This window comes from Lethenteron reissneri, unplaced genomic scaffold, assembly GCF_015708825.2.
Source record: "Lethenteron reissneri isolate LAM-NWPU_2019-01 unplaced genomic scaffold, ASM1570882v1 scaffold_139, whole genome shotgun sequence".
Lineage (NCBI taxonomy): Eukaryota > Metazoa > Chordata > Hyperoartia > Petromyzontiformes > Petromyzontidae > Lethenteron > Lethenteron reissneri.
The window spans coordinates 205869-229077 of NW_026891102.1; the positions used below are offsets into that span (position 1 = coordinate 205869).

The 23209-nt window shown below is 54.6% G+C and overlaps 1 long non-coding RNA gene across 1 annotated transcript; it reads left to right on the plus strand.

Annotated features, from left to right (window-relative positions):
- Positions 1–4666: 4666 nt before the first annotated feature.
- LOC133362156 (uncharacterized) lies at positions 4667–22952 on the plus strand. Its single transcript, XR_009757462.1, has 3 exons — positions 4667–4744; positions 21305–21419; positions 22936–22952. It is a non-coding gene; the product is annotated as an uncharacterized LOC133362156 (long non-coding RNA).
- The last annotated feature ends 257 nt before the right edge of the window (positions 22953–23209 follow it).

A 23209-nucleotide genomic window follows, 5' to 3' on the forward strand; every position in this document is an offset into this window, starting at 1 on the left:
AGTGGTAACGATGTTGGTGATGGTGGTAACGATGATGATGATGGTGGTAACGATGATGATGTTGGTGATGGTGGTGATGGTGGTAACGATGATGATGATGATGATGGTGGTGATGGTGGTAACGATGATGATGTTGGTGATGGTGGTGATGGTGGTAACGATGATGATGATGGTGATGGGGCTGTGTAAAATATCGCGATGGGAGTCGAAACACATTATATATAGAAAAACGGATTGTACACACACACAGATGATTATTATATTTAAATATAAACTGTGAGCTTATACATAGCGACGAGTGTGTTTACATGGCTCATAGCGGTGCCAAATCTGCGCTGGGGGTCTAGGATGGCTGGTTGCGATCAATAAAATTATCGGCCAAGGTTGTAGAGATCGATCTCTCGTCTCTGGATGTGTCTTGATAAAGGGGGCTGCTGCTGCTGCTCCTGCTGAAGGGCTATAGAACGAAACGTCGACTGTGGTGTACGTGCAAGGATCATGTGAGGTGCGTGGGTGGCTACTCACATGGGACGTGGGTGGGTGGGTGAGTGGGTGGGTGAGTAGGTGAGTGGGTGAGTGGGTGGGTGGGTTGGTGGGTGAGTGAATGGGTGTGTGGGTGGGTCGGTGAGTGAATGAGTGAGTGGGTTGGTGAGTGAGTGGGTGAGTGAGTGAGTGATTGAATGGGTGAGTGAGCGGGTGTGTGGGTGAGTGAGTGAGTGGGTGAGTGAATGGGTGGGTGGGTTGGTGGGTGAGTGAGTGGGTGAGTGAATGGGTGTGTGGGTGGGTGAGTTAGTGGGTGAGTGAATGGGTGGGTGGGTGGGTTGGTGGGTGAGTGAGTGGGTGAATGAGTGGGTGAATGAGTGAGTGAGTGGGTGAGTGAGTGATTGAATGGGTGAGTGAGTGTGTGGGTGAGTGAGTGAGTGAGTGGGTGAATGAATGGGTGGGTTGGTGGGTGAGTGAGTGGGTGAATGAGTGTGTGGGTGGGTGAGTTAGTGGGTGAGTGAATGGGTGGGTGGGTTGGCATCTATGACGTCTCCTGGCCAAAACCCATTTGGCGGAGCCAGGAGACTGAATCCTTACCCTCAGGGCTCCTCCAGAAACAACAAAAAACCACTGCGGATGGCCACGTGGAATGTTCGAACGCTCACTGCGGAGGAGAGGCTGCCACTCCTCTGTCGGGAGCTGGACCGGTACCGCCTATATCTCTGTGGCATTCAGGAGGTCCGGTGGACCGGTTCTGGCTCCTGCCACCATGAGGGGTGGACAGTCCTCTATTCGGGGCAGGAGACTGCCAAACAACAGGGAGTGGCTTTTCTTCTGAACAAAAGAATGGATGGGGCGTGGGAGCGTGGCGGTGAGGTGTGGGAAGCTGTAAGCCCCAGGCTACTTTGGGCTCGCCTTCCCATGAACCGGAGGCAAGGAGTGGTGGTTGTGGTTACTTATGTTACTTACAAACATCCGTGGAGGGATGCAGGCAAGGCCGATGAGTCAGATGCCTTCAATGACCTCCTGTCACAGGTGCTAGCTAAAGTGGCCGCTTGGGATAGAGTCATCCTGTTGGGCGACTTCAATGCCCGAGTTGGTCATGATGCTGGCACCTGGTCTGGAGTGATTGGAAGGCATGGGCCAGATCAGCTCAATAACAACGGTAGGAGGCTGCTAGATTTTTGTGCAGCCCATGGGCTTGTAATTACCAACACGCTGTTCAGGCATCGGCGCATCCACACAACATCATGGATGCATGCCGGGTCCAAGCAAGAACATCTGCTGGACTACGTAGTGACGGAACAACTGACCAAAGTGGGGATATTTGAGGCTGGGGTGCCTCAGTCGAGCGGCATTATTTTTTCATCGGTTGCGTAACGCTGTGTGGAAGCTACCTGGTCTGTCACTCCGCACGAAGCTTCAGGTTTTCTCGGCCACGGTCATTCCCTCCCTTCTCTACGCTTGCGAAACGTGGACCCCCCTAATGGAACATCTTCGCTGGTTAGAAACATTTAGGCTGGCCTGCCTACGATCCATCCTGGGTTTAACCAGGTTGGATTGTGTGAGGAGCTCACAAATCCTTGAAAGATCTGAACAAAGTCCCATCGGTGAGCTCCTCCGGCAGGCAAGGCTGCGTTGGCTGGGCCATGTAGCCCGCATGCCCAGCCACCGCATGCCTAAACAGCTTTTGTTCGGCCGGATCGAGGGGGCGAAACGGGCGCGGCACGGGCTAGAGAAGAGATGGAGTGATGTGGTACAGGAGGACGTGGAGCTGAGTGGACTTGCCGATGACCGGTACCAGCGGTGTCAAGATCGGCCTCTGTGGAGGAGGCTCATGAAGGACGCTACTGGGCAGTTGGAGGCAGTCGCCCTCCAACAACAACGGAGGGCGGAGGAGCGACGCTCACAACAACGAGCGGAGCGCCGGGTGGCTAAAGCACATCAAGTTGGCACAGTAGGGGGCACAGGTGGTGCATCAGCCAGTCATCTCGGTCATCTCGGTCAGTCGACCCGTGGCACCTGCTGGGTCTGCCCCGTGACCTCCTGCTCATGCACCTAGCCTGGCACAGCAGTACAACCCATGGCACCTGCTGGGTCTGCCCCTGACCTCCTCCTCATGCACCTAGCCTGGCACAGCAGTCAACCCGTGGCACCTGCTGGGTCTGCCCCGTGACCTCCTCCTCATGCACCTAGCCTGGCACAGCAGTACAACCCATGGCACCTGCTGGGTCTGCCCCGTGACCTCCTCCTCATGCACCTAGCCTGGCACAGCAGTACAACCCGTGGCACCTGCTGGGTCTGTCACGTGACCTCATGCACCTAGCCTGGCACAGCAGTACAACCCGTGGCACCTGCTGGGTCTGTCACGTGACCTCCTCCTCATGCACCTAGCCTGGCACAGCAGTACAACCCGTGGCACCTGCTGGGTCTGCCCCGTGACCTCCTCCTCATGCACCTAGCCTGGCACAGCAGTACAACCCGTGGCACCTGCTGGGTCTGCCACGTGACCTCCTCCTCATGCACCTAGCCTGGCACAGCAGTACAACCCGTGGCACCTGCTGGGTCTGCCCCGTGACCTCCTCCTCATGCACCTAGCCTGGCACAGCAGTACAACCCGTGGCACCTGCTGGGTCTGCCACGTGACCTCCTCCTCATGCACCTAGCCTGGCACAGCAGTACAACCCGTGGCACCTGCTGGGTCTGCCCCGTGACCTCCTCCTCATGCACCTAGCCTGGCACAGCAGTACAACCCGTGGCACCTGCTGGGTCTGCCACGTGACCTCCTCCTCATGCACCTAGCCTGGCACAGCAGTACAACCCGTGGCACCTGCTGGGTCTGCCCCGTGACCTCCTCCTCATGCACCTAGCCTGGCACAGCAGTACAACCCGTGGCACCTGCTGGGTCTGCCACGTGACCTCCTCCTCATGCACCTAGCCTGGCACAGCAGTACAACCCGTGGCACCTGCTGGGTCTGCCACGTGACCTCCTCCTCATGCACCTAGCCTGGCACAGCAGTACAACCCGTGGCACCTGCTGGGTCTGCCCCGTGACCTCCTGCCAGCGGGCGATCGACACTTCACGTGGCAGCCTCAAGGTGCACCTAGCCTGGCACAAGCGTCGTGGTGACGTCACCGCCGCTGAGTGGCGAATGGCGGTTGTTGTTATTGGAGGTTCATACGATGTGACGTCACCACGCAACGTGTGCGTGACGTCACCACGCAGAATGTGTGTGAGGTATCTTCGAGCCTACGCGGTGACGTAATCACGCAGGAGGTGCGTGACGTCACCACGCAGGGTGTTTGTGGTGATGCGGTGGGGGGGGAAGGCGTGCGGAGACGTCACCACGCAGTGTGTGCGTGACGTCACCACGCAGGGTGTGCGCGAGGGGTAGGCGAGCTTACGCGGTGACGTCACCACGCAGGGTGTGCGTGAGGTGAGCCAACGCGGTGACGTCACCACGCAGGATGTGCGTGACGTCACCACGCAGGGTATGCGTGACGTCACCACGCAGGGTGTGCGTGAGGGTGAGCGAGCTTACGCGGTGACGTCACCACGCAGGGTGTGCATGACGTCACCACGCAGGGTGTGCGTGACGTCACCACGCAGGGTGTGCGTGAGGTGAGCCAACGCGGTGACGTCACCACGCAGGGTGTGCGTGAGGGGTGGGCGAGCTTACGCGGTGACGTCACCACGCAGCGTGTGCGTGACGTCACCACGCAGGGTGTGCGTGAGGTGAGTCAACGCGGTGACGTCACCACGCAACCCTCCCCCCCCTCCCCACTTTAAAATGGCGGCGCTCGCCGAGGTTGGAGTCAGGAGGCGTTTCGACAGCGGCGATGTTAACGTGACGTCACCACGCAGCGTGTGCGTGACGTCACCACGCAGCGTGTGCGTGACGTCACCACGCAGAATGTGCGTGAGGGGTGGGCGAGCTTACGCGGTGACGTCACCACGCAGCGTGTGCGTGAGGTGAGCCAACGCGGTGACGTCACCACGCAGCGTGTGCGTGACGTCACCACGCAGGGTGTGCTTGAGGTGAGCCAACGCGGTGACGTCACCACGCAGCGTGTGCGTGAGGTTAGCCAACGCGGTGACGTCACCACGCAGGGTGTGCGTGAGGTGAGTGAGTCAACGCGGTGACGTCACCACGCAGCGTGACGTCACCACGCAACCCTCCCCCCCTCCCTACTTTAAAATGGCGGCGCTCGCCTAGGTTGGAGTCAGGAGGCGATGTTAACGCTCGGACGGGACCGTCCCGTGAGTTTCCCTTCCCCCCGTCACGGCCGTCTTTGTCTCTCTCTCTCTCCCTGCGCGCCTGTCTGGCCGCAGCAACGTTTTGTTGTTGGCGGGGGGGGCGAGGAGGTTGTTGTTGTTGTAGCAGCAGCAGCGCCAAGCCTTGAGGCCTTGCTGGTGGTTGTTAGTGGTGGGACTTGGCTCGCTAGGCCGCGACACTGAAACTCGCCCGGCAAGGCTCTATCCACTGCTAGACTGGCACTGATGATGGTGGTGGTGATGGTCTATACCCTGTGTGTGTCTACACGTGTCCTTCTGTGTGGTGTGGTCATCATCACTGGTCTCTCTACTGCTAGACTGACACTGTGGTGATGGTAGTGGTGGTGGTGTCTACCGTGTGTGTGTGTGTCTACACGTGTCCCTCTGTGTGTGTGTGTGTGTCTACACGTGTCCCTCTGTGTGTGTGTGTGTGTCTACACGTGTCCCTCTGTGTGTGTGTGTGTGTCTACACGTGTCTCTGTGTGTGTGTGTGTGTCTACACGTGTCCCTCTGTGTGTGTGTGTCTACACGTGTCTCTGTGTGTGTGTCTACACGTGTCTCTGTGTGTGTGTGTGTCTACACGTGTCCCTCTGTGTGTGTGTGTGTGTCTACACGTGTCTCTGTGTGTGTGTGTGTGTGTCTACACGTGTCCCTGTGTGTGTGTGTGTGTGTCTACACGTGTCCCTGTGTGTGTGTGTGTGTCTACACGTGTCCCTGTGTGTGTGTGTGTGTCTACACGTGTCCCTGTGTGTGTGTGTGTGTCTACACGTGTCCCTGTGTGTGTGTGTGTGTCTACACGTGTCCCTGTGTGTGTGTGTGTGTCTACACGTGTCCCTGTGTGTGTAGTGTGTGTCTACACGTGTCCCTGTGTGTGTCTACACGTGTCCCTGTGTGTGGTGTGTCTACACGTGTCCCTGTGTGTGTGTGTGTCTACACGTGTCCCTGTGTGTGTGTGTGTCTACACGTGTCCCTGTGTGTGTGTGTGTCTACACGTGTCCCTGTGGTGTGTGTGTGTCTACACGTGTCCCTGTGTGTGTGTGTGTCTGCACGTGTCCCTGTGTGTGTGTGTCTGCACGTGTCCCTGTGTGTGTGTGTGTCTGCACGTGTCCCTGTGTGTGTGTGTGTCTGCACGTGTCCCTGTGTGTGTGTGTGTCTACACGTGTCCCTGTGTGTGTGTGTGTCTACACGTGTCCCTGTGTGTGTGTGTGGTCTACACGTGTCCCTGTGTGTGTGTGTGTCTGCACGTGTCCCTGTGGTGTGTGTGTCTGCACGTGTCCCTGTGTGTGTGTGTGTCTGCACGTGTCCCTGTGTGTGTGTGTGTCTGCACGTGTCCCTGTGTGTGTGTGTCCTGCACGTGTCCCTGTGTGTGTGTGTGTCTGCACGTGTCCCTGGTGTGTTTGTGTGTGTGTCTGCACGTGGTCACCCTGTGTGTGTGTGTGTGTGTCTACACGTGTCCCTCTGTGTGTGTGTGTCTGCACGTGTCCCTGTGTGTGGTGGGCATCATCATCACCGTGGTCTCTACTGCTAGACTGGACACTGCTGGTGATGGTCTCTACCCTGTGTGTGTGTCTACACGTGTCTCTGTGTGTGTGTGGCTACACGTGTCTCTGTGTGTGTGTGTGTCTACACGTGTCTATGTGTGTGTGTGTCTACACGTGTCTCTGTGTGTGTGGTCTACACGTGTCTCTGTGTGTGTGTGTCTACACGTGTCTCTGTGTGTGTGTGTCTACACGTGTCTCTGTGTGTGTGTGTCTACACGTGTCTCTGTGTGTGTGTACGTGTCTCTGTGTGTGTGTGTACGTGTCTCTGTGTGTGTGTGTGTGGTCTACACGTGTCTCTGTGTGTGTGTGTGTGTCTACACGTGTCTCTGTGTGTGTGTGTGTGTCTACACGTGTCTCTGTGTGTGTGTGTCTACACGTGTCTCTGTGTGTGTGTGTGTCTACACGTGTCTCTGTGTGTGTGTGTGTCTACACGTGTCTCTGTGTGTGTGTGTCTAACACGTGTCTCTGTGTGTGTGTGTCTACACGTGTCTCTGTGTGTGGTGTGTGTCTACACGTTGTCTCTGTGTGTGTGTGTGTCTACACGTGTCTCTGTGTGTGTGTGTGTCTACACGTGTCTCTGTGTGTGTGTGTGTCTACACGTGTCTCTTGTGTGTGTGTGTGTCTACACGTGTCTCTGTGTGTGTGTGTGTCTACACGTGTCTCTGTGTGTGTGTGTCTACACGTGTCTCTGTGTGTGTGTGTCTACACGTGTCTCTGTGTGTGTGTGTCTACACGTGTCTCTGTGTGTGGTGTCTACACGTGTCTCTGTGTGTGTGTGTCTACACGTGTCTCTGTGTGTGTGTGTCTACACGTGTCTCTGTGTGTGTGTGTCTACACTGTCTCCTGGGTGTGTGTGAGGTCTACACGTGTCTCTGGGTGTGTGTGTGTACACGTGTCTCTGTGTGTGTGTGGTCTACACGTGTCTCTGTGTGTGTGTGGTGTCTACACGTGTCTCTGTGTGTGTGTGTGTGTCTACACGTGTCTGTGTGTGTGTGTGTGTCTACACGTGTCTCTGTGTGTGTGTGTGTCTACACGTGTCTCTGTGTGTGTTGTGTGTCTACACGTGTCTCTGTGTGTGTGTGTGTCTACACGTGTCTCTGTGTGTGTGTGTGTGTCTACACGTGTCTCTGTGTGTGTGTGTGTGTCTACACGGTCTCTGTGTGTGTGTGTGTGTCTACACGTGTTTGTGTGTGTGTGTGTGTGTCTACACGTGTGTGTGGGTGGTGTGTCTACACGTGTGTGTGTGTGTGTGTGTCTACACGTGGTCTCTGTGTGTGTGTCTACACGTGTCTCTGTGTGTGTCTACACGTGTCTCTGTGTGTGTCTACACGTGTCCTGTGTGTTGTCTACACGTGTCTCTGTGTGTGTGTGTGTCTACACGTGTCTCTGTGTGTGTGTGTGTGTCTACACGTGTCTCTGTGTGTGTGTGTGTCTACACGTGTCTCTGTGTGTGTGTGTGTGTCTACACGTGTCTCTGTGTGTGTGTGTGTCTACACGTGTCTCTGTGTGTGTGTGTGTCTACACGTGTCTCTGTGTGTGTGTGTGTCTACACGTGTCTCTGTGTGTCTACACGTGTCCTGTGTGTGTGTGTGTCTACACGTGTCTCTGTGTGTGTGTGTGTCTACACGTGTCTCTGTGTGTGTGTGTGTCTACACGTGTCTCTGTGTGTGTGTGTGTCTACACGTGTCTCTGTGTGTGTGTGTGTCTACACGTGTCTCTGTGTGTGTGTGTGTCTACACGTGTCTCTGTGTGTGTGTGTGTCTACACGTGTCTCGGTGTGTGTGTGTGTCTACACGTGTCTCTGTGTGTGTGTGTGTCTACACGTGTCTCTGTGTGTGTGTGTCTACACGTGTCCTCTGTGTGTGTGTGTCTACACGTGTCTCTGTGTGTGTGTGTCTACACGTGTCTCTGTGTGGTACGTGTCTCTGTGTGTGTGTGTGTCTACACGTGTCTCTGTGTGTGTGTGTACGTGTGTCTACACGTGTCCCTCTGTGTGTGGTGTGTCTACACGTGTCTGCACGTGTCCCTGTGTGTGGTGGGCATCATCATCACCGTGGTCTCTACTGCTAGACTGGACACTGCTGGTGATGGTCTCTACCCTGTGTGTGTGTCTACACGTGTCTCTGTGTGTGTGGTGTCTACACGTGTCTCTGTGTGTGTGTGTCTACACGTGTCTCTGTGTGTGTGTGTCTACACGTGTCTCTGTGTGTGTGTCTACACGTGTCTCTGTGTGTGTGTACGTGTCTCTGTGTGGTGTGTGTACGTGTCTCTGTGTGTGTGTGTGTGTCTACACGTGTCCTCTGTGTGTGTGTGTGTGTGTCTACACGTGTCTCTGTGTGTGTGTGTGTGTCTACACGTGTCTCTGTGTGTGTGTGTCTACACGTGTCTCTGTGTGTGTGTGTGTCTACACGTGTCTCTGTGTGTGTGTGTGTCTACACGTGTCCTCTGTGTGTGTGTGTCTGCACGTGTCCCTGTGTGTGTGTGTGTGTCTGCACGTGTCCATGTGTTTGTGTGTGTGTGTCTGCACGGTCCCTGTGTGTGTGTGTGTCTGCACGTGTCCCTGTGTGTGTGTGTGTCTGCACGTGTCCCTGTGTGTGTGTGTGTGTGTCTGCACGTGTCCCTCTGTGTGTGTTGTGTCTGCACGTGTCCCTGTGTGTGGTGGGCATCATCATCACCGTGGTCTCTACTGCTAGACTGGACACTGCTGGTGGATGGTCTCTACCCTGTGTGTGTGTCTACACGTGTCCCCTCTGTGTGTGTGTGTCTACACGTGTCTATGTGTGTGTGTGTCTACACGTGTCTATGTGTGTGTGTGTCTACACGGTCTCTGTGTGTGTGGTGTCTACACGTGTCTCTGTGTGTGTGTGTGTCTACACGTGTCTCTGTGTGTGGTGTGTGTCTACACGTGTCTCTGTGTGGTTGTCTACACGTGTCTCTGTGTGTGTGTGTGTCTACACGTGTCTCTGTGTGTGTGTGTGTCTACACGTGTCTCTGTGTGTGTGTGTCTACACGTGTCCTCTGTGTGTGTGTCTACACGTGTCTCTGTGTGTGTGTTCTACACGTGTCTCTGTGTTGTGTGTCTACACGTGTCTCTGTGTGTGTTGTGTCTACACGTGTCTCTGTGTGTGTGTGTGTCTACAGTGTCTCCTGTTGTGTGTGTCTACACGTGTCTCTGTGTGGTGTGTGTGTCTACACGTGTCTCTGTGTGTGTGTGTGTCTACACGTGTCTCTGTGTGTGTGGTGTGTCTACACGTGTCTCTGTGTGTGTGTGTGGTCTACACGTGTCTCTGTGTGTGTGTTGTCTACACGTGTCTCTGTGTGTGTGGTGTCTACACGTGTCCTCTGGTGTGTGTGTGTCTACACGTGTCTCTGTGTGTGTGTGGTCTACACGTGTCTCTGGTGTGTGTGTGGTCTACACGTGTCTCTGTGTGTGTGTGTCCTACACGTGTCTCTGGGTGTGTGTGTCTACACGTGGTCACACGTGTCTCTGTGTGTGTGTGTCTACACGTGTCTCTGTGTGTGTGTGTCTACACGTGTCTCTGTGTGTGTGTTGGTCTACAGTGTCTCTGTGTGTGTGTGTGTCTACACGTGTCTCTGTGTGTGGTGTGTTGCTACACTTGTCTCGGTGTGTGTGTGTGTGTCTGACACGTGTCTCTGTGTGTGTGTGTGTGTCACACGTGTCTCTGTGTGTGTGTGTGTCTACACGTGTCTCTGTGTGGTGTGTGTGTCTACCGTGTCTCTGTGTGTGTGTGTGTTCTACCGTGTCTCTGTGTGTGTGTGTGTGTCTACACGTGTCTCTGTGTGTGTGTGTGTCTACACTGTCTCTGTGTGTGTGTGTGTGTCTACACGTGTCTCTGTGTGTGTGTGTGTGTCCTACACGTTGTCTACTGTGTGTGTGTGTGTGTCTACACGTGTCTCTGTGTGTGTGTGTGGTCTACACGTTGTGTGTGTGTGTGGTCTACACGTGTGTGTGTTGTGTGTCTACACGTGTGTGTGTGGTGTGTCTACACGTGTGTGTGTGTGTGTCTACACGTGTCTCTGTGTGTGTGTGTGTCTACACGTGTCTCTGTGTGTGTGTGTGTCTACACGTGTCTCTGTGTGTGTCTACACGTGTCCTGTTTGTGTGTGTGGTCTACACGTGTCCTGTTGTGGTGGTGTGTCTACACGTGTCTCTGTGTGTGTGTGTGTCTACACGTGTCTCTGTTGTGTGTGTGTGTCTACACGTGTCTCTGTGTGTGTGTGTGTCTACACGTGTCTCTGTGTGTGTGTGGGTCTACACGTGTGTGTGTGTGTCTACACGTGTCTCTTTGTGTGTGTGTGTGTCTACACGTGTCTCTTTGTGTGTGGTGTGTGTCTACACGTGTCTCTGTGGTTGTCTACACGTGTCTCTGTGTGTGTCCTACACGTGTCCTGTGTGTGTGTGTGTCTACACGTGTCGCTGTGTGTGTGTGTGCCTACACGTGTCTCTGTGTGTGTGTGTGCCTACACGTGTCTCTGTGTGTGTGTGTCTACACGTGTCTCTGTGTGTTTGTGTGTCTACACGTGTCTCTGTGTGTGTGTCTACACGTGTCTCTGTGTGTGTGTCTACACGTGTCTCTGTGTGTGTGTCTACACGTGTCCCTCTTTGTGTGTGTGTCTACACGTGTCCCTCTTTGTGTGTGTGTCTACACGTGTCCCTCTATGTGTGTGTGTGTGTGTGTCTACACGTGTCCCTCTATGTGTGTGTGTGTCTACACGTGTCCCTGTGTGTGTGTGTGTCTACACGTGTCCCTGTGTGTGTGTGTGTCTACACGTGTCCCTGTGTGTGTGTGTGTCTACACGTGTCCCTGTGTGTGTGTGTGTCTGCACGTGTCCCTGTGTGTGTGTGTGTCTGCACGTGTCCCTGTGTGTGTGTGTGTCTACACGTGTCTCTGTGTGTGTGTGTCTACACGTGTCTCTGTGTGTGTGTGTGTCTACACGTGTCTCTGTGTGTGTGTGTGTGTCTACACGTGTGTGTGTGTGTCTACACGTGTCTCTGTGTTGTGTGTGTCTACACGTGTCTCTGTGTGTGTGTGCTACACTGTCTCTGTGTGTGTGTGTGTCTACACGTGTCTCTGTGTGTGTGTGTGTGTCTACACGTGTCTCTGTGTGTGTCTACACGTGTCTCTGTGTGTGTGTCTACACGTGTCTCTGTGGTGTGCTACACGGTCTCTGTGTGTGTGTCTACACGTGTCTCTGTGTGGTGTCTACACGTGTCTCTGTGTGTGTGTCTACACGTGTCTCTGTGTGTGTCTACCGTGTCCCTCTTTGTGTGTGTGTCTACACGTGTCCCTCTGTGTGTGTGTGTCTACACGTGTCCCTCTGTGTGTGTGTGTCTACACGTGTCCCTCTAGTGTGTGTGTGTGTGTCTACACGTGTCCCTCTATGTGTGTGTGTCTACACGTGTCCCTCTATGTGTGTGTGTCTACACGTGTCCTGTGTGTGTGGTGTGTCTACACGTGTCCCTGTGTGTGTGGTGTGTCTGCACGTGTCCCTGTGTGTGTGTGTGTCTACACGTGTCTCTGTGTGTGTGTGTGTCATGCACGTGTCCCTGTTGTGTGTGTGTGTCTACACGTGTACCCTGTGTGTGTGTGTGTGTCTACACGTGTCTCTGTGTGTGTGTGTGTCTACACGTGTCCTCTGTGTGTGTGTGTGTTCTACACGTGTGTGGTGTGTGTGTCTACACGTGTGTTGTGTGTGTCTACACGTGTCTCTGTGTGTGTGTGTGTCTACACGTGTCTCTGTGTGTGTGTGTGTCTACACGTGTCTCTGTGTGTGGTGGTGTCTACACGTGTCTCTGCTGTGTGTGTGTGGTCTACACGTGTCTCTGTGTGTGTGGTGTCTACACGTGTCTCTGTGTGTGTTGTGGGTCTACACGTGTCGCTGTGTGTGTGTCTACACGTGTCTCTGTGTGGTGTGTCTACACGTGTCTCTGTGTGTGTTGTGTCTTACACGTGTCTCTGTGTGTGTGGTCTACACGTGTCTCTGTGTGTGTGTCTACACGTGTCTCTGTGTGTGTGTCTACACGTGTCTCTGTGTGTGTGTCTACACGTGTCTCTGTGTGTGTCTACACGTGTCTCTGTGTGTGTGTCTACACGTGTCCCTCTATGTGTGTGTGTCTACACGTGTCTCTGTGTGGGTGTCTACACGTGTCCCTCTTTGTGTGTGTGTCTACACGTGTCCCTCTATGTGTGTGTGTCTACACGTGTCCCTCTATGTGTGTGTGTCTACACGTGTCCCTCTATGTGTGTGTGTCTACACGTGTCCCTGTGTGTGTGTGTGTCTACACGTGTCCCTGTGTGTGTGTGTGTCTGCACGTGTCCCTGTGTGTGTGTGTGTCTGCACGTGTCCCTGTGTGTGTGTGTGTGTCTACACGTGTCTCTGTGTGTGTGTGTGTGTCCTACACGTGTCTCTGTGTGTGTGTGTGTCTGCACGGGTCCCTGTGTGTGGTGTGTCTGCACGTGTCCCTGTGTGTGTGTGTGTGTCTGCACGTGTCCCTGTGTGTGTGTGTGTGTCTACACGTGTCCCTGTGTGTGTGTGTGTGTCTACACGTGTCTCTGTGTGTGTGTGTCTACACGTGTCTCTGTGTGTGTGTGTCTACACGTGTCTCTGTGTGTGTGTGTCTACACGTGTCTCTGTGTGTGTGTGTGTGTCTACACGTGTCCTCTGTGTGTGTGTGTGTGTCTACACGTGTCTCTGTGTGTGTGTGTGTGTCTACACGTGTCTCTGTGTGTGTGTGTGTGTGTCTACACGTGTGTGTGTGTGTGTCTACAGTGTCTCTGTGTGTGTGTGTGTGTCTACACGTGTCTCTGTGTGTGTGTGTGTGTCTACACGTGTCTCTGTGTGTGTGTGTGTGTCTACACGTGTCTCTGTGTGTGTGTGTGTGTCTACACGTGTCTCTGTGTGTGTCTACACGTGTCTCTGTGTGTGTCTACACGTGTCTCTGTGTGTGTGTGTCTACACGTGTCCTCTTTGTGGTGTGTGTGTGTGTCTACACGTGTCTTTGTGTGTGTTGTGTGTGTGTGTCTACACGTGTCTGTGTGTGTGTCTACACGTGTCTCTGTGTGTGTCTACACGTGTCCTGTGTGTGTGTGTGTCTACACGTGTCTCTGTGTGTGTGTGTGTCTACACGTGTCTCTGTGTGTGTGTGTGTCTACACGTGTCTCTGTGTGTGTGTGTGTGTCTACACGTGTCTCTGTGTGTGTGTCTACACGTGTCTCTGTGTGTGGTCTACACGTGTCTCTGTGTGTGTGTCTACACGTGTCTCTGTGTGTGTGTCTACACGTGTCCTGTGTGTGTGTGTGTCTACACGTGTCCTCTATGTGTGTGTGTGTGTCTACACGTGTCCCTCTATGTGTGTGTGTGTGTGTCTACACGTGTCCCTCTATGTGTGTGTGTGTGTGTCTACACGTGTCCCTCTATGTGTGTGTGTGTGTGTCTACACGTGTCCCTCTATGTGTGTGTGTGTGTGTCTACACGTGTCCCTCTATGTGTGTGTGTGTGTGTCTACACGTGTCCCTCTATGTGTGTGTGTGTGTGTCTACACGTGTCCCTGTGTGTGTGTGTGTCTACACGTGTCCCTGTGTGTTTGTGTGTGTGTCTACACGTGTCCCTGTGTGTGTGTGTGTCTGCACGTGTCCCTGTGTGTGTGTGTGTGTCTGCACGTGTCCCTGTGTGTGTGTGTGTGTGTCTGCACGTGTCCCTGTGTGTGTGTGTGTGTGTCTGCACGTGTCCCTGTGTGTGTGTGGTGTCTACACGTGTCCCTGTGTGTGTGTGTGTCTTCACGTGTCCCTGTGTGTGTGTGGTGTCTACACGTGTCCCTGTGTGTGTGTGTGTCTACACGTGTCCCTCTGTGTGTGTGTGTGTGTCTACACGTGTCCCTCTGTGTGTGTGTGTGTGTCTACACGTGTCTCTGTGTGTGTGTGTGTGTGTCTACACGTGTCTCTGTGTGTGTGTGTGTGTGTCTACACGTGTCTCTGTGTGTGTGTGTGTGTCTACACGTGTCTCTGTGTGTGTGTGTGTGTCTACACGTGTCTCTGTGGTGTGTGTGTGTGTCTACACGTGTCTCTGTGTGTGTGTGTGTCTACACGTGTCTCTGTGTGTGTGTGTGTGTGTCTACACGTGTCTCTGTGTGTGTGTGTGTGTGTCTACACGTGTCTCTGTGTGTGTGTGTCTACACGTGTCTCTGTGTGTGTGTGTCTACACGTGTCCCTCTGTGTGTGTGTCTACACGTGTCCCTCTGTGTGTGTGTCTACACGTGTCCCCTCTGTGTGTGTGTGTCTACACGTGTCCCCTCTGTGTGTGTGTGTCTACACGTGTCCCTCTGTGTGTGTGTGTCTACACGTGTCCCTCTGTGTGTGTGTGTGTCTACACGTGTCCCTCTGTGTGTGTGTGTGTGTCTACCGTGTCCCTGTGTGTGGTGTGTGTGTGTCTACACGTGTCCTGTGTGTGTGTTGTGTGTGTCTACACGTGTCTCTGTGTGTGTGTGTGTGTGTCTACACGTGACCCTCTGTGTGGGCATCACCATCGTGGTCTCTCTAACTGCTAGACTGACACTGATGATGGTGATGGTGTCTACCCTGTGTGTGTCTACCCCACGTGTCCCTCTGTGTGGTGACCATCATCATCACCGGGGTCTCTCTACTGCTAGATTGACACTGCTGTGGTGATGGTCTCTACCCTGTGTGTGTCTACCCCACGTGTCCCTCTGTGTGGTGACCATCATCATCACCGTGTTCTCTCTACTGCTAGACTGACACTGCTGTGGTGATGGTCTCTACCCTGTGTGTGTCTACCCCACGTGTCCCTCTGTGTGGTGACCATCATCACCACCGTTGTCTCTCTACTGCTCGACTGACACTGCTGTGGTGATGGTCTCTACCCTGTGTGTGTCTACCCCACGTGTCCCTCTGTGTGGTGACCATCATCATCGTGGTCTCTCTACTGCTAGACTGACACTGCTGGTGGTGATGGTCTCTACCCTGTGTGTGTCTACCCCACGTGTCCCTCTGTGTGGTGACCATCATCACCGGGGTCTCTCCACTGCTAGACTGACACTGCTGTGGTGATGGTCTCTACCCTGTGTGTGTGTGTGTCTACACGTGTCCCTCTGTGTGGTGACCATCATCATCATCGTGGCCTCTCTACTGCTAGACTGACACTGCTGTGGTGATGGTCTCTACCCTGTGTGTGTGTCTACCCCACGTGTCCCTCTGTGTGGTGACCATCATCATCGTGGCCTCTCTACTGCTAGACTGGTGGTGGTGATGGTCTCTATCCTGTGTGTCTACCCCACGTGTCCCTCTGTGTGGGCATCATCATCACTGGTCTCTCTACTGCTAGACTGGACACTGTGATGGTGTCTACCCTGTGTGTGTGTCTACCCCACGTGTCCCTCTGTGTGGTGACCATCATCACCACCGTAGTCTCTCTACTGCTCGACTGACACTGCTGTGGTGATGGTCTCTACCCTGTGTGTGTCTACCCCACGTGACCCTCTGTGTGGTGACCATCATCATCACCGTGTTCTCTCTACTGCTAGACTGACACTGCTGGTGATGGTCTCTACCCTGTGTGTGTGTCAACACGTGTCCCTCTGTGTGGTGACCATCATCATCATCGTGGTCTCTCCACTGCTAGACTGACAGTGGTGGTGATGGTCTCTACCCTGTGTGTGTCTACCTTACGTGTCCCTCTGTGTGGGCATCATCTTCACTGGTCTCTCTACTGCTAGACTGACACTGGTGGTGATGGTCTCTACCCTGTGTGTGTGTCTACCCCACGTGTCCATCTGTGTGGTGACCATCATCATCATCGTGGTCTCTCTACTGCTAGACTGACACTGCTGTGGTGATGGTCTCTACCCTGTGTGTGTGTCTACCCCACGTGACCCTCTGTGTGGTGACCATCATCACCACCGTTGTCTCTCTACTGCTAGACTGACTGGTGGTGGTGATGGTCTCTACCATGTGTGTGTGTCTACTCCACGTGACCCTCTGTGTGGTGATCATCATCATCGCCGTGGTCTCTCCACTGCTAGATTGACACTGGTGGTGATGGTCTCTACCATGTGTGTGTGTCTACTCCACGTGACCCTCTGTGTGGTGATCATCATCATCATCGTGGTCTCTCTACTGCTAGATTGACACTGGTGGTGATGGTCTCTACCCTGTGTGTGTGTCTACCCCACGTGTCCCTCTGTGTGGTGACCATCATCATCATCGTGGTCTCTCTACTGCTAGACTGACACTGCTGGTGATGGTGTCTACCCTGTGTGTGTGTCTACCCCACGTGTCCCTCTGTGTGGTGACCATCATCACCGTTGTGGTCTCTCCACTGCTAGACTGACACTGCTGGTGATGGTGTCTACCCTGTGTGTGTGTCTACCCCACGTGTCCCTCTGTGTGGTGACCATCATCATCATCGTGGTCTCTCTACTGCTAGACTGACATTGTGGTGGTGATGGTCTCTACCCTGTGTGTGTGTCTACACGTGTCTCTCTATGTGTTGGTCATCACTGGTCTCTCTACTGCTAGACTGACACTGCTGTGGTGATGGTCTCTACCCTGTGTGTGTGTCTACCCCACGTGTCCCTCTGTGTGGGCATCATCATCACTGGTCTCTCTACTGCTAGACTGGACACTGTGATGGTGTCTACCCTGTGTGTGTGTCTACACGTGTCCCTGTGTGTGTGTGTGTGTCTACACGTGTCCCTGTGTGTGTGTGTCTACACGTGTCCCTGTGTGTGTGTGTCTACACGTGTCCCTGTGTGTGTGTGTGTCTACACGTGTCCCTGTGTGTGTGTGTGTCTACACGTGTCCCTGTGTGTGTGTGTTGTCTACACGTGTCCCTGTGTGTGTGTGTGTCTACACGTGTCCCTGTGTGTGTGTGTGTCTACACGTGTCCCTGTGTGTGTGTGTGTCTACACGTGTCCCTGTGTGTGTGTGTGTCTACACGTGTCCCTGTGTGTGTGTGTGTCTACACGTGTCCCTGTGTGTGTGTGTGTCTACACGTGTCCCTGTGTGTGTGTGTCTACACGTGTCCCTGTGTGTGTGTGTGTCTGCACGTGTCCCTGTGTGTGTGTTGCCGTGTCCGGTGTTGTGTGGTGTCTGCACGTGTCCCTGTGTGTGTGTGTGTCTTGCACGTGTCCCTGTGTGTGTGTGTGTCTACACGTGTCTCTGTGTGTGTGTGTGTCTACACGTGTCTCTGTGTGTGTGTGTGTCTACACGTGTCTCTGTGTGTGTGTGTGTCTACACGTGTCTCTGTGTGTGTGTCTACACGTGTCTCTGTGTGTGTGTCTACACGTGTCTCTGTGTGTGTGTCTACACGTGTCTCTGTGTGTGTGTCTACACGTGTCTCTGTGTGTGTGTCTACACGTGTCCCTCTTTGTGTGTGTGTCTACACGTGTCCCTCTGTGTGTGTGTGTGTCTACACGTGTCCCTCTATGTGTGTGTGTGTGTGTCTACACGTGTCCCTCTATGTGGTGTGTGTGTGTGTGTCTACACGTGTCCCTCTATGTGTGTGTGTGTGTCTACACGTGTCCCTCTATGTGTGTGTGTGTGTCTACACGTGTCCCTGTGTGTGTGTGTGTCTACACGTGTCCCTGTGTGTGTGTGTGTCTACACGTGTCCCTGTGTGTGTGTGTGTCTGCACGTGTCCCTGTGTGTGTGTGTGTCTGCACGTGTCCCTGTGTGTGTGTGTGTGTCTGCACGTGTCCCTGTGTGTGTGTGTGTGTGTCTGCACGTGTCCCTGTGTGTGTGTGTGTCTACACGTGTCCCTGTGTGTGTGTGTGTCTACACGTGTCCCTGTGTGTGTGTGTGTCTACACGTGTCCCTGTGTGTGTGTGTGTCTACACGTGTCCCTGTGTGTGTGTGTGTCTACACGTGTCCCTGTGTGTGTGTGTGTCTACACGTGTCCCTGTGTGTGTGTGTGTCTACACGTGTCCCTGTGTGTGTGTGTGTCTACACGTGTCCCTGTGTGTGTGTGTGTCTACACGTGTCCCTCTGTGTGTGTGTGTGTGTCTACACGTGTCTCTGTGTGTGTGTGTGTGTCTACACGTGTCTCTGTGTGTGTGTGTGTGTGTCTACACGTGTCTCTGTGTGTGTGTGTGTGTGTCTACACGTGTCTCTGTGTGTGTGTGTCTACACGTGTCTCTGTGTGTGTGTGTGTGTCTACACGTGTCTCTGTGTGTGTGTGTGTACACGTGTCTCTGTGTGTGTGTGTGTGTCTACACGTGTCTCTGTGTGTGTGTGTGTGTGTCTACACGTGTCTCTGTGTGTGTGTGTGTGTGTCTACACGTGTCTCTGTGTGTGTGTGTGTGTGTCTACACGTGTCTCTGTGTGTGTGTGTGTGTCTACACGTGTCTCTGTGTGTGTGTGTGTGTCTACACGTGTCTCTGTGTGTGTGTGTTGTCTACACGTGTCCTCTGTGTGTGTGTGTCTACACGTGTCCCTCTGTGTGTGTGTCTACACGTGTCCCTCTGTGTGTGTGTGTGTCTACACGTGTCCCTCTTGTGTGTGTGTGTGTCTACACGTGTCCCTCTGTGTGTGTGTGTGTGTCTACACGTGTCCCTCTGTGTGTGTGTGTGTCTACACGTGTCCCTCTGTGTGTGTGTGTTCTACACGTGTCCCTCTGTGTGTGTGTGTCTACACGTGTCCCTCTGTGTGTGTGTGTCTACACGTGTCCCTCTGTGTGTGTGTGTGTCTACACGTGTCCCTCTGTGTGTGTGTGTGTGTCTACACGTGTCCCTCTGTGTGTGTGTGTGTGTCTACACGTGTCTGTGTGTGTGTGTGTGTGTCTACACGTGTCTCTGTGTGTGTGTGTGTGTCTACACGTGTCTCTGTGTGTGTGTGTGTGTGTCTACACGTGACCCTCTGTGTGGGCATCACCATCGTGGTCTCTCTACTGCTAGACTGACACTGATGATGGTGATGGTGTCTACCCTGTGTGTGTCTACCCCACGTGTCCCTCTGTGTGGTGACCATCATCATCACCGGGGTCTCTCTACTGCTAGATTGACACTGCTGTGGTGATGGTCTCTACCCTGTGTGTGTCTACCCCACGTGTCCCTCTGTGTGGTGACCATCATCATCACCGTGTTCTCTCTACTGCTAGACTGACACTGCTGGTGATGGTCTCTACCCTGTGTGTGTGTCAACACGTGTCCCTCTGTGTGGTGACCATCATCATCATCGTGGTCTCTCCACTGCTAGACTGACAGTGGTGGTGATGGTCTCTACCCTGTGTGTGTCTACCCCACGTGTCCCTCTGTGTGGGCATCATCTTCACTGGTCTCTCTACTGCTAGACTGACACTGGTGGTGATGGTCTCTACCCTGTGTGTGTGTCTACCCCACGTGTCCATCTGTGTGGTGACCATCATCATCATCGTGGTCTCTCTACTGCTAGACTGACACTGCTGTGGTGATGGTCTCTACCCTGTGTGTGTGTCTACCCCACGTGACCCTCTGTGTGGTGACCATCATCACCACCGTTGTCTCTCTACTGCTAGACTGACTGGTGGTGGTGATGGTCTCTACCATGTGTGTGTGTCTACTCCACGTGACCCTCTGTGTGGTGATCATCATCATCGCCGTGGTCTCTCCACTGCTAGATTGACACTGGTGGTGATGGTCTCTACCATGTGTGTGTGTCTACTCCACGTGACCCTCTGTGTGGTGATCATCATCATCATCGTGGTCTCTCTACTGCTAGATTGACACTGGTGGTGATGGTCTCTACCCTGTGTGTGTGTCTACCCCACGTGTCCCTCTGTGTGGTGACCATCATCATCATCGTGGTCTCTCTACTGCTAGACTGACACTGCTGGTGATGGTGTCTACCCTGTGTGTGTGTGTCTACCCCACGTGTCCCTCTGTGTGGTGACCATCATCACCGTTGTGGTCTCTCCACTGCTAGACTGACACTGCTGGTGATGGTGTCTACCCTGTGTGTGTGTCTACCCCACGTGTCCCTCTGTGTGGTGACCATCATCATCATCGTGGTCTCTCTACTGCTAGACTGACATTGTGGTGGTGATGGTCTCTACCCTGTGTGTGTGTCTACACGTGTCTCTCTATGTGTTGGTCATCACTGGTCTCTCTACTGCTAGACTGACACTGCTGTGGTGATGGTCTCTACCCTGTGTGTGTGTCTACCCCACGTGTCCCTCTGTGTGGGCATCATCATCACTGGTCTCTCTACTGCTAGACTGGACACTGTGATGGTGTCTACCCTGTGTGTGTGTCTATCCTACGTGTCCCTCTGTGTGGTGACCATCATCATCACCGTTGTCTCTCTACTGCTAGACTGACACTGCTGTGGTGATGGTCTCTACCCTGTGTGTGTGTCTACCCCACGTGTCCCTCTGTGTGGTGACCATCATCACCGTAACCCGCCAGAGATTTATCTGAACCGGTCCTGGGCCTCCCCTAGGTCGCCTCGGCCTCGAATCTGTAACCTGGTGTTTGCGGCGTGCGGTGAGCGTGCCACACTGTGTAGCTGCTACTCGCTGACTACAGCACTTGCCCCAGCATTCTGCTAGAGGCTATACGGGGGATCTTTGTCTTCATGTGTGGCTGTGGTGAACAGCACTTGCCCCAGCATTCTGCTAGAGGCTATACGGGGTATCTTTGTCTGTGTACATTTGCGATGAACAGCACTTGCCCCAGTATTCTGCTAGAGGCTATCTGGGGGCTCTTTGTCTGTGTGCTTTTGGGTGGACTGCACTTGCCCCAGTATTCTGCTAGAGGCTATACGGGGTATCTTTGTCTTTGTGTGTGTCTGTGATGGAGAGGACTTGCCCCAGCATTCTGCTAGAGGCTATCTGGGGGCTCTTTGTCTGTGTGCTTTTGGGTGGACCGCACTTGCCCCAGCATTCTGCTAGAGGCTATACGGGGGATCTTTGTCTGTGTACATCTGCGATGAACAGCACTTGCCCTAGCATTCCATGAAGGCTACCCGGGGGCTCTTTGTCTGTGTGCGTGAAGGTGATGGAGGAGGAGGTGGGGGGGGAGGTGGGAGGCGGTGGCCTCCAGGCGATGGCCGATGACGATGAAGACATCGACCAGTACAACGACGACACGTTCGGTGCCGGGGCCACTGGTACGCTGGTGGTGGTGATGGTGGTGGTGGTGGTGATGGTGGTGATGGTGGTGGTGATGGTGGTGGCGGTGATGGTGATGGTGGTGCTGGTGGCGCTGGTGGTGGTGATGGTGGTGGTGATGGTGGTGGTGGTGGCGGTGGTGCTGGTGGTGATGATGGTGATGGTGGTGGCGGTGATGGTGATGGTGGTGCTGGTGGCGCTGGTGGTGGTGATGATGGTGGTGGTGATGGTGGGGGTGGTGGGGGTGCTGGTGGTGATGATGGTGGTGGTGGTGGCGGTGGTGCTGGTGGTGCCGGGGCCACTGGTACGGTGGTGGTGGCGGTGGTGGTGATGATGGTGGTGGCAGTGGTGGCGGTGGTGGTTGTGGTGGTTGTGGTGGTGGAGATGGCGGTTGTGGTGGTGATTGTTGTGGTGGTGGTGGTGATTGTCGTTGTGGTGGTGGTGGTGATGGTGATGGTGATGGCGGTGGTGGTGGTGATGATGATGCTGGTGGTGGTGGTGGTGATGGTGGTGGCGATGGGTGATGATGGTGATGGTGGTTGTGGTGGTGATTGTTGTGGTGGTGGTGGTGGGTGGTGTGTGTGGTGGTGGCGGTGGTGGTGGTGGTGGTGGCGGTGGTGGTGGTGGTGGCGGTGGTGGCGGTGGTGGTGGTGGTGGATGGTGCTGGTGGTGATGGTGGTGGGGGTGGTGGTGGTGGTGGTGATGGTGGTGATGGTGGTGGAGGTGATGATGGTGGTGGTGCTGGTGGTGCTGGTAGCGATGGTGGGGGTGGTGGTGATGATGGTGGTGGTGCTGATGGTGGTGCTGGTGGCAGTGGTGGTGGTGATGGTGGTGGTGCTGATGGTGGTGGTAGTGGTTGTGGTGGTGATGATGGCGGTGGTGATGGTGCTGCTGGTGGTGGCGGTGGCGGTGGAGGTGGTGCTGGTGGTGGTGCTGGTGGTGGTGATGATGATGGTGGTGCTGGTGATGATGGTGGTGCTGGTGGCGCTGGTGGTGGGTGATGGCGGTGGTGGCGGTGGTGGTGGTGGCGGGGGTGGCGGTGATGTTGGTGATGGTGGTGTTGATGGCGATGGTGGCGGCGATGATGGCGGTGGTGGTGGTGAAGATGGTGGTGTTGATGGCGGTGGTGGTGGAGGCGCTGGTGGTGATGGCGGTGGGTGCTGGTGGTGGTGGTTGGTGGTTGGGGTTGACGGTTGATGATGGTGCTGGGCGGTGGCGGAGGTGGTGGATATGGTGGAGGAGATGGTGGCGGTGGTGATGATGATGGTGGCGGTGGTGATGATGATGGTGCTGGTGGTGCTGGTGCTGCTGCTGGTGGTGGTGGCGCTGGTGGTGGTGATGGTGGTGCTGCTGGTAATGGTGGTAGTGGTGGTGGTGGTAATGGTGGTAGTGGTGGTGGTGATGGTGGTGATGTTAATGATGGTGATGGTGGTGATGTTAATGATGGTGCTGCTGCTGCTGCTGGTGGCATCAGTGACTCACCCCCATCTCCCCCCTCCCCTCCCCTCCCCACAGACGAAGACTGGGGAACCCTCCCAGGACTCGCCGTTGCTCTCTCTCCCCACACTGTACAACCCCCCACCGCACCACCACCACAACCACCACCACCACCCGCACCACCACCACCACCACCTTCCCTGCGACGATCCCTGGCCGCACGAGAGCTCCCTGCTGCTGCTGTTGCCCCCCTGTTCCTCGCCCGGCGGGGTCGCGGTCGGGGTCGGGTGCGAGGGGGATGAGGGGGACGACGGTGAGGGCGGCGAGGGGGATGAACGGGCGGACGACTCGC